This window comes from Periplaneta americana, chromosome 3 (assembly GCF_040183065.1).
Source record: "Periplaneta americana isolate PAMFEO1 chromosome 3, P.americana_PAMFEO1_priV1, whole genome shotgun sequence".
Classification (NCBI taxonomy): Eukaryota; Metazoa; Arthropoda; class Insecta; order Blattodea; family Blattidae; genus Periplaneta; species Periplaneta americana.
In genome coordinates this window covers 20,073,389-20,083,794 of record NC_091119.1, presented here as the reverse complement: position 1 = coordinate 20,083,794, position 10,406 = coordinate 20,073,389, and positions in this window count along the sequence as shown.

Genomic DNA, 10,406 nt, shown 5'->3' with positions numbered 1-10,406 from the left:
GTAAGCTTTAAAGCTTATCCATAAAACATTGGATTAATGAAAATATAATTCAGTAAAAGTTTGAAAACGTTGTGTGCCTTCACTACACCTGGAAATACGAAATATGTTTCAAACTCGATTAATTTTTAAACAGTTTCGATGCAGGGAAAGCGATAACGATTTTTACGGTATATTTTATTTATTACAGGCAAATGAGGTAAAACTTTCTGCAAAAAAAAAAAATACAAGTTTCAGAATTTAAATATAGCCTACTTATTAAGGAAAGAAAATTCAATAATTCAGTTCCCTACTTTGAAAAGAGAGTATTATATAAATATTAAGCAACAATGAATTTTACATAATTATTGCATTTATTTATTTTTATTTATTTATTTGTATTGCTAGTAAGTTTGAAATGAATACAAATTAATAAATACAATGAAAGATAAACTAGCCCACTCCTGAATGAGTAAGACTCGTGCTCAGGAGGGGATTCTAATACAGACAAAAATAAAATTAAAATTGAGAGTGAATACAGATTAAAAAGTGTTTAATATGTTTAAACCCAAACTATAAATCCAATACAATTTTTTTTATTAATTTGGAGAGGATTTGTGGTTGAAATATTATTGGAATAAAATTTGTTTAATAATCTGGGACCTTGACTCATGCTATGATAAAAAGCTGCATTGGTTTTACATTTTGGTTCAGACAAACGCAGAGAATTCATATTTTTAGTTCTATATTTATGTATATTGTATATACTTTTCAAAGTTATTAAAATATACTCTTTGCCAAAGATCATAACTCTCTTTGCTTACAAAGTAATAATAAATTCACATTTTGTGCGGCTTTTTTTATGCATTTTGATAATAATTTTAGTTCCCTTGGCTTTCATATGTAGTTAACTGTAAAATCATTTTGTATTTAGTTTTATCATAAGTATACTGTAATAAAATAATAATAATAATAATAATAATAATAATAATAATAATAATAATAATCTGATGCTTTTCCAATTCACTGCGGGCTAAAGCAGGGAGATGCACTATCACCTTTACTTTTTAACTTCGCGCTAGAATATGCCATTAGGAAATTTCAGGGTAACAGGCAGGGTTTGGAATTGAACGGGCTACATCAGCTTTTTGTCTATGCGGATGACGTGAATATGTTAGGAGAAAATACACAAACGATTAGGGAAAACACGGAAATTTTACTTAAAGCAAGTAGAGCGATCGGTTTGGAAGTAAATCCCGAAAAGACAAAGTATATGATTATGTCTCGTGACCAGAATATTGTACGAAATGGAAATATAAAAATTGGAGATTTATCCTTCGAAGAGGTGGAAAAATTCAAATATCTTGGAGCAACAGTAACACATTTAAATGACACTCGGGAGGAAATTAAACGCAGAATAAATATGGGAAATGCGTGTTATTATTCGGTTGAGAAGCTCTTATCATCCAGTCTGCTGTCCAAAAATCTGAAAGTTAGAATTTATATAACAGTTATATTACCGGTTCTTCTGTATGGTTGTGAAACTTGGACTCTCACTCTGAGAGAGGAACATAGGTTCAGGGTGTTTGAGAATAAGGTGCTTAGGAAAATATTTGGGGCTAAGCGGGATGAAGTTACAGGAGAATGGAGAAAGTTACACAACACAGAACTGCACGCATTGTATTCTTCACCTGACATAATTAGGAACATTAAATCCAGACGTTTGAGATGGGCAGGGCATGTAGCACGTATGGGCGAACCCAGAAATGCATATAGAGTGTTAGTTGGGAGACCGGAGGGAAAAAGACCTTTAGGGAGGCCGAGACGTGGATGGGAGGATAATATTAAAATGGATTTGAGGGAGGTGGGGTATGATGATAGAGACTGGATTAATCTTGCACAGGATAGGGACCGCTGGCGGGCTTATGTGAGGGCGGCAATGAACCTTCGGGTTCCTTAAAAGCCATTTGTAAGTAAGTAAGTAATAATAATAATAATAATAATAATAATAATAATAATAATAATAATAATTTTCCTTCCCTTAACAGACTGCAAGCTACTGTAGGTTATGTAGTTAGGTTCTACATACTATGGAAAATGTGTGAAAATAAAAGTTTTACCTCAAAATGGTAGGTTACGTGGAACAAAAGGTAAAATTCAGCGGGCGTAATAAGGTTTTAAAATGTGGAGGTCGGATTGCGAACGAAACTTGTGGAATAGGATAACGGGATTATGGGAACAAATGGAATTTAAAACCACCTTATTACTTAGCAGGGTGTCGTCACTCAGTTGTCACATCGCAGGACGCGTTGCCTAGCGATGTCGCTTCACTCCAGCAGGATCTTGGCATTGATAATTATTATTCCATTCAAACTGTTTAATTTGTATGTCTGGCTCCCAGATCTCTCATCCAGCAATTTTATTTGTTACGTGCGTCGCCATTGTTTATATTTTCTACATTTCAGAAACGAATTTAACATTTTTCCATCAAGAGACTTTCTGCTGTAGCATACGCCTCGGTACACGCTACGAGAAATACGTAGCTACATTTAAGCTTATAGGAAATTAATTTTTTTATGTTTAATTTAATTATAAAAAATACTAGTGGCTTGAGCAGCAAATGCTGCAAACTAAGTTCATTAGACGTTCAAATAAACATTTTTCAGATTTATTTTCAGTGAAGAATACCAGACATTCTGAAAGTTATTTGCTTCCATAATAATGCAAGATACTCTCTCTCGAGCCAATACTGAAGAGAACCACGCATATAAATATCTACACCACGCCGCCATTAAATATATGAAAAAGACCCAACCCCACTTGATTAATAACTATAAAAATATTTGATTTTTAATAATATTATTATCTTACTTAAGTTTTATAGCTTTCAGTAACATATAGGCCTACTATATATACTATATAGCCGCCACTCGGTAAAATATAGAAATCAAAATCTAATTTGAGTTATTCTCTACATCTACTTATATAACCCCAAAACGTTTCACTTTCATATCATCAATATAGCACTAATATGTATAATTAATGAAAAATAGTCCATCACGGCATTTTTTTTTATTATCGAATTTAATAAACCCTATTTCACCCTGAGGTATATTAGGGTTATAGTTGGTATCAAAATATATATATTATAAGCAATAAACAATAATACAATTATCATACAAAATTATGGTCAAGGTTACAATTCACATGAATTATGTACAACAATGCACCTTAATGAAAGAATGGATCGTTTCATAAAGCCTCAAGGCATGTCTCTATATTTATATCTAATGGTTATACGAAGAAATATATATATATATAATAGCTATTAAACATGTTATTTTAGAGGCAATAAATAGCTATACTAAGAGATGGCTTAAAATTTACGAATTAAATACATTATTTAGTAACAACAATTGGCAATAATCAGGTATTACAAGAAATGGCTCAAAATTAGAAATCAAACGCCTAATTAAAATAAGAATTAAAACCAATAGTACAATATTATAGTATGCGAAATTGAAGACTTACAGTTTCATTATAGTTGATTAGAACTAATACGATTCCCCCCCCCCCGGAATAATTTAACATTGTACAGTTTCACGAATACTCTATTCAAGAAGGACATGAAATACTTATATGATTTGGAGTTGGTAAGTATATTGGTTAACAGTTTGGTAAATGTATAATTTAGAGTGTTCAGTAACAACTCAAGCTCGTATCTTTCACGGCAAAAGACTGGACAATCATATAATACAAGTTTGACATCTTGAGATTCCTCCCCACAAATGCAAGTTGCATCGTCTTTAATATGGAATCTATTTAAGTATTCCCCGAATTTTCCATGCCCAGTCAAAACTGTGTCAGTACGAAATTTGGCGTTATTACTTTACATTTATTACGATCATAGACCGTTGGAAAATACAGCTCTTTTGCAAGAATTCCCTTATCACTATTGACCCATCTTTCGTTCCATTCTTGCATATAATGTTCTTTGGCTACTTTTTTGATATATGATATCGGACATAAATTGTACGACAATGGCACATCAGAGTTGGCTGCCATCTTTGCCAATTCATCGGCTCTCTCATTTCCAACTATCCCAGTATGCCCTCTGACCCAAGTTATACAAATATGGACGACACTTTTCATTATTAGACATCATTAGACATCACGGCATTAACTACAATAATATTTCATTTCTAATAGTAATAATGTCATCAAACCACCTCAAGTTTTGTAGTTTTTAATATCCAATACACAGCTGTACTCAGAAAATTACACACCACAGAATCGAACCTGTAAATTATTTTTAGTATAGGTTAAGTTTTTAATAACCAATTTAATTTGAGCTCTAAATATGTCAGCATTCTTGCAGATCATGGCCTTCGTGTAATATTGCTTACTGTAGTGTGTGTTTTGTTTTATTGTGAAATGCAACACGGCCGACTTGATGCTCGCTTCCCTTCTCCTGAATGCAATTAGCTAGTTCTCAAAACTGACGACAGATGGATTTTGGAAAATAGGAAAATTATGTTTAAAAGTTGACATTTCACTGAAAACTACTATTTTTCCGAAAAACTTTGGATTCCAAGCTTCAAAATGAGGGGCCATTTATTAAAATCCGTTCAGCCGTTTTCCCGTAATTTCCATTACCAGTTCAAATTATTTATATATATATATATATATATATATATATATATATATATATATATATAGATTATAATAATTATTTAGCCTACGATATAAGTAAAGCAGGCTTATGGTGGGTTACAAGAACGCATTTATTCTTTCGTTAGCAACTAACGCACCAATAAGTTCGAAAGACGCCTTGCAAGAAATATCTTTAGTGTTATTGATCCGTTAAAGGATTCACTAACTTATAGATCTGATTTCCCTTTTATAATACCCGTAATATTTATTCCTCCGTTAGACAGTCATCTTACGTGCATTTTGTTTTTAATAGCGAATAGTTCAGAAATTTTTGATTCGATATAATGTTACCTGTATGAGATTCAGGCAAGTTATATTTTTTATAATATGCCTATACACACGACATTAAAATAATATTGCATATCAATAGCTAAGAAGTGATACCGTCCCTCGTATCTGTACATTTACAGGGTAAATAAAAAAGTAACTGTTTTAGAATTATTTTCTCAAAATAGACAATATTTGCAAATCAAGATTTCAGATATAACTCCCTGTAAAGTTGATTTGAATAATTTCGAGGGAAAAATTGTTCCGGAGCCGGGTATCGAACCCGGGACCTTGTCACACGGAGTTAGTGTGCACTCGAAGTTGATTGCTTGACGGTTGTCAGCCCACTTTGAGGTCTGTGGATATAGAGGGAAAAATTGGATCGGTGTCGGTTAGAGTTCCCGGGTAGCTCAGTGGTAGAGCGTTGGTACGTTAAACCAAAGGTCCCGGGTTCGATACCCGGCTCCGGAACAATTTTTCCCTCGAAATTATTCAGACAACATTTGTATAGGCTATATTTGTGCTTTGCAGGATCTTCTACTCGAGAGCAAATTATTAGCACACTGTTCAATTTTATGAACACAATAATAATAATAATAATAATAATAATAATAATAATAATAATAATAATAATAATTTACTTGGAGCAAGTAAAGAGATAGGTTTGGAAGTAAATCCAGAAAAGACTAAGTATATGATTATGTCTCGTGACGAGAATATAGTACGAAATGGAAATATAAAAATTGGAAATTTATCCTTTGAAGAGGTAGAAAAATTCAAATACCTGGGAGCAGCAGTAACAAATATAAATGATACTCGGGAGGAAATTAAACACAGAATAAATATGGGAAATGCCTGTTATTATTAGGTTGAGAAGCTTTTATCATCCAGTCTGCTGTCCAAAAATCTGAAAGTTAGAATTTAAAAAACAGTTATATTACCGGTTGTTCTTTATGGTTTTGAAACTTGGACTCTCACTTTGAGAGAGGAACATAGGTTAAGGATGTTTGAGAATAAGGTGCTTAGGAAAATATTTCGGACTAAAAGGGATGAAGTTACAGGAGAATGGAGAAAGTTACACAACACAGAACTGCACGCATTGTATTCTTCACCTGACATAATTAGGAACATTAAATCCAGACGTTTGAGATGGACAGGGCATGTAGCACGGATGGGCGAATCCAGAAATGCATATAGAGTGTTAGTTGGGAGGCCGGAGGGAAAAAGACCTTTGGGGAGGCCGAGACGTAGATGGGAGGATAATATTAAAATGGATTTGAGGGAGGTGGGATATGATGGTAGAGACTGGATTAATATTGCTCAGGATAGGGACCAATGGCGGGCTTATGTGAGGGCGGCAATGAACCTCCGGGTTCCTTAAAAGCCAGTAAGTAAGTAAGTAAGTAAGTAAGTAAAGTAAGTAAGTAAGTTCAACTAAATGACCATCTTTGTAGATACGAGATGTCTGTTCTTAGCCATGGATAACGGTAATTTGATTACTTATTTATTTACTTAAACATAATATTCATTCATCGTATAGCGAAGTTATTATTTATTTCTTTATTACAGACTCTAGTTCATCGTCTGACGACGTTATGTGCTCTGTAGTCTGTCTTTTTATTTTCTATAAAATGAATGCACTCGTGCGCTATTTCTAATAACAAATAGGCATATTTATCTTTTCCACTAAAACTTCTGTTCCTGCTTTCTTTCTGGTCCATATTAGTCTATATATATTGCAAATTTTGACAGCAATAACACCAATGCTTCACATCAATCTAGCAGCCGATGTTCACTTTTTATTCATTCACGTACTATTGCGTCACTTGTGAAATCCAAAGATGCTTGGTTAACGATCCAATAACTAGTGGCCAGTTAAAATAATGTCTCTTCTACAACCAGATAATCCACCAACTTTAAAGGTCCACTAAACTAATGAAGGAATACAATGGGTAGTAATAATAAAGCCTAAGTACTTTCTCAAGGTGTATAATTATGAGTATGAGCACTTCCTGTGATTATATACTCGTAACCACTAGAACATATTCATTTTCGTAAGAATGAAGACATTCTACCTAACGCGAATATATACTCATCTCTACAGCCTTCTTGATCATTTAGAAGTTAGTGTATACTTGTGTTACCTATCCTCTTTGACCATATTGCACCGTGATGCTCAGTTTTTTTTTTTTATAGACTTTCACATGCTATCGGCATGCTGTAGTGGTTTGTGTTTTGCTTTTTGTAAATTTTGATAATGGATAAATAAATAAATAAATAAATAAATAAATAAATAAATAAATAAATAAATAAATAAATAAATAAATAAATAAATAAATAAATAAATAAATAAATAATAAATAAATACATAAACATGAAAAAGAGAGTGAATAAGATAAGCGACGTTAATAAAACAGGAAACAAGAAAATAGTATTGAGAACTCATTACAGGATGTTTGATAGAGATTACAATCCATTTCCAGAATTCCAGTTATGCTCTAATTCTATTTTTTTATTACTGAGAGTTTTATATATATATATATATATATATATATATATATATATATATATATATATATAAGTTACAAGTAATTATTGCATTTTTCAATTCAAATTTTACAAAATAAACTGTAATTGTTAATTATATTTAACAATACAATCTAACCTTATAGTGTGATAGCCATTCATATTTTATAGGTTATGTTTTTTATGAATAACAAATATGTATTTAACCTTTTTCACATTCACTTTTGTGAAGCGTTAAAGGCTTCTGAAGTTCACGTTTTTTTCTATATTTTTCCATTAGGCTCTACAGTGTTCATAAATGCTGCCATTTTTTCTTTAATTTAACTTTAAACTGAATACAAATCAACAAATACTCAGGATTGAGTCTGCTACAAACCATACTCAGAATAACATGAGAACGAACTTATAAATATGAGAATATACTAGCTTTTATTCATATCAAGGATGAGTATATATTCTGTACAAGATGGACACTTGAGTATATTCTACTATGCTTCCATGTTATGAGTATGTAATCAAAAATGAGTAGGTACTCAAATGTTTTTATTCTTACTAATAAGAGTGTTTACTAAAAAAAGTCCAGTATATACTATATACTCATGTTTATTCTTACCACGGATTATTTTTAATAGTTTTGTTTTCTTGCAACCAAGCATTAACGTATCGTTTCAGACTATGAGATGGAAAAATATTGTCAAACGATACCGAAGATAGGGTTTCATAACCCATTGAATATATGTAGTAATATGAGCACGAATTTAAGATATACGGTAAACCCACTACAACACACACACATAATTGATCAAACCATCCCATATACAACATAAACAGGCAGCTTTCCGTACAATGACACACAGATTAATTAACATACCAGTGAACAACGACAACTACATTGAAGAACTAAATACAATAAAACATATCGCACAAGTTACAACTCTAATACCCGATAGACACGATAATAAAAAAGCAAAAAAAAAAACATAACTAACCAAAACAAACAACACACGAAAAAGAATACATAGCATTAACATATCACAATGCCAACACACAAAAAATTGCAGCTCTATTAAAAAAACTGAAATACAAGATAACATATACTACTAGGTTCAAAAAGTTCCCGGAATTTTACTACCATTTTTCGTATTAATATATAACAAGGGATATTATACATTTGTTTTGTTGGTAACATTCATGATGTCATTTCCTTAAAGTTTGTTGATAATGGCAATTATTGGTTTTGAGTTGTAGGCAATTGTTTATCATAGTGTTTTGTATGTTCGTCGCATTTTGTAATTATGTCCACAGAGCAAAGTACAAACATCAAGTTCTGTGTTTTGCTGGGGACATGATCAGTATGGCTGATGAAGATGGTGATTTCTTAAACAAAATGAAACTGGTGCTACTTGTACGACCCAGTCCCTAAACGACAGTCATCTGAGTGGAAATCGAAAACATCTCCTCGGAAGCAAAAATTTCCTAGGGACACATCCAAAGGCAAAGTTATTTTAAATGTTATGTTTTATTTAACGACGCTCGCAACTGCAGAGGTTATATCAGCATCGCCGGATGTGCCGGAATTTTGTCCCGCAGGAGTTCTTTTTCATGCCAGTAAATCTACTGACATGAGCCTGTCGCATTTAAGCACACTTAAAGCAAAGTTATGTTGTAAGTTTTCTTCGACTCTCAGGGTCTCATGCACCATGAGTTCATTCCAGAAGGTCGTACTGTAACGAAAGAATTGTACGTAGAAACCCTCCGTCGCCTCTGGGACGCAGTGAGAAGGAAACGTCCAGAAAAGTGGGTAGAAAACAACTGGTTCCTTATGCATGACAATGCACCTGCTCATCGCGCAATTATTGTAAAGAATTTTCTTGCCAGGCACAACATAACTGCTTTGGATCACCCACCATACTCTCCTGATCTCTCACCACCTGATTACTTTCTGTTTCCCCGTCTGAAAAGTCATCTGAAAGGACGGAGATTCAATGCTGAAGAGGTTATCGCAAACGCGACGAGAGCACTACGACGGGTTTCACAAAATGGCTTCCAGGCCTGCTTCCAGGAACTCTACACGCGTTGGCAAAAGTGTGTTGTTGCGGAAGGCAACTATTTTGAAGGGAATGCTGTAGAATAGTGTTTAAGGTACGTTGTTTCTATGATGCTAGCAAATTCCGGGAACTTTTTGAACCTAGTATGTAAAACAAATGATGCAGTACAGGAAATATCTAAATAGTCATAACAAACAAACAAATAAATATAATTCAACAGGGGTTTACAAAAATAAAATGCAATAGCTGTCCAGATATCTACACAGGACAGAATGGAAGATTATTCCAAATATGATACAGTGAACACATCAAAGCAATAACTAAAGCATACACCTCATCTAATTACTAATAAATAATAACAATCAACACTACAATAACATAGAAACAGATATGGAAATACTACACATCACACCAAAAAGTCCACTATAAAATTAAACAAATTAGGACAATACAAAATATACAAGCACAAAATAGCGTAACTACAACATATAATACACAATTACAATTCAACATACATCATTATGCGATCTAATAATACACAACACACAAAAAATCTCCCACCGCCATAAGAACAGCACACCCCCATCAACAACGACGTCCACACCTGTGGAGTAACGGTCAGCGCGTCTGGCCGCGAAACTAGGTGGCCCGGTTTCGAATCCCGGTCGGGGCAAGTTACCTGGTTGAGGTTTTTTTCCGGGGTTTTCCCTCAACCCAATACGAGCAAATGCTGGGTAACTTTCGGTGTTGGACCCCGGACTCATTTCACCAGCATTATCACCTTCATATCATTCAGACGCTAAATAACCTGAGATGTTGATACAGCGTCGTAAAATAACCCAATAAAATAAAAAAAAATCAATAACGACAACAATC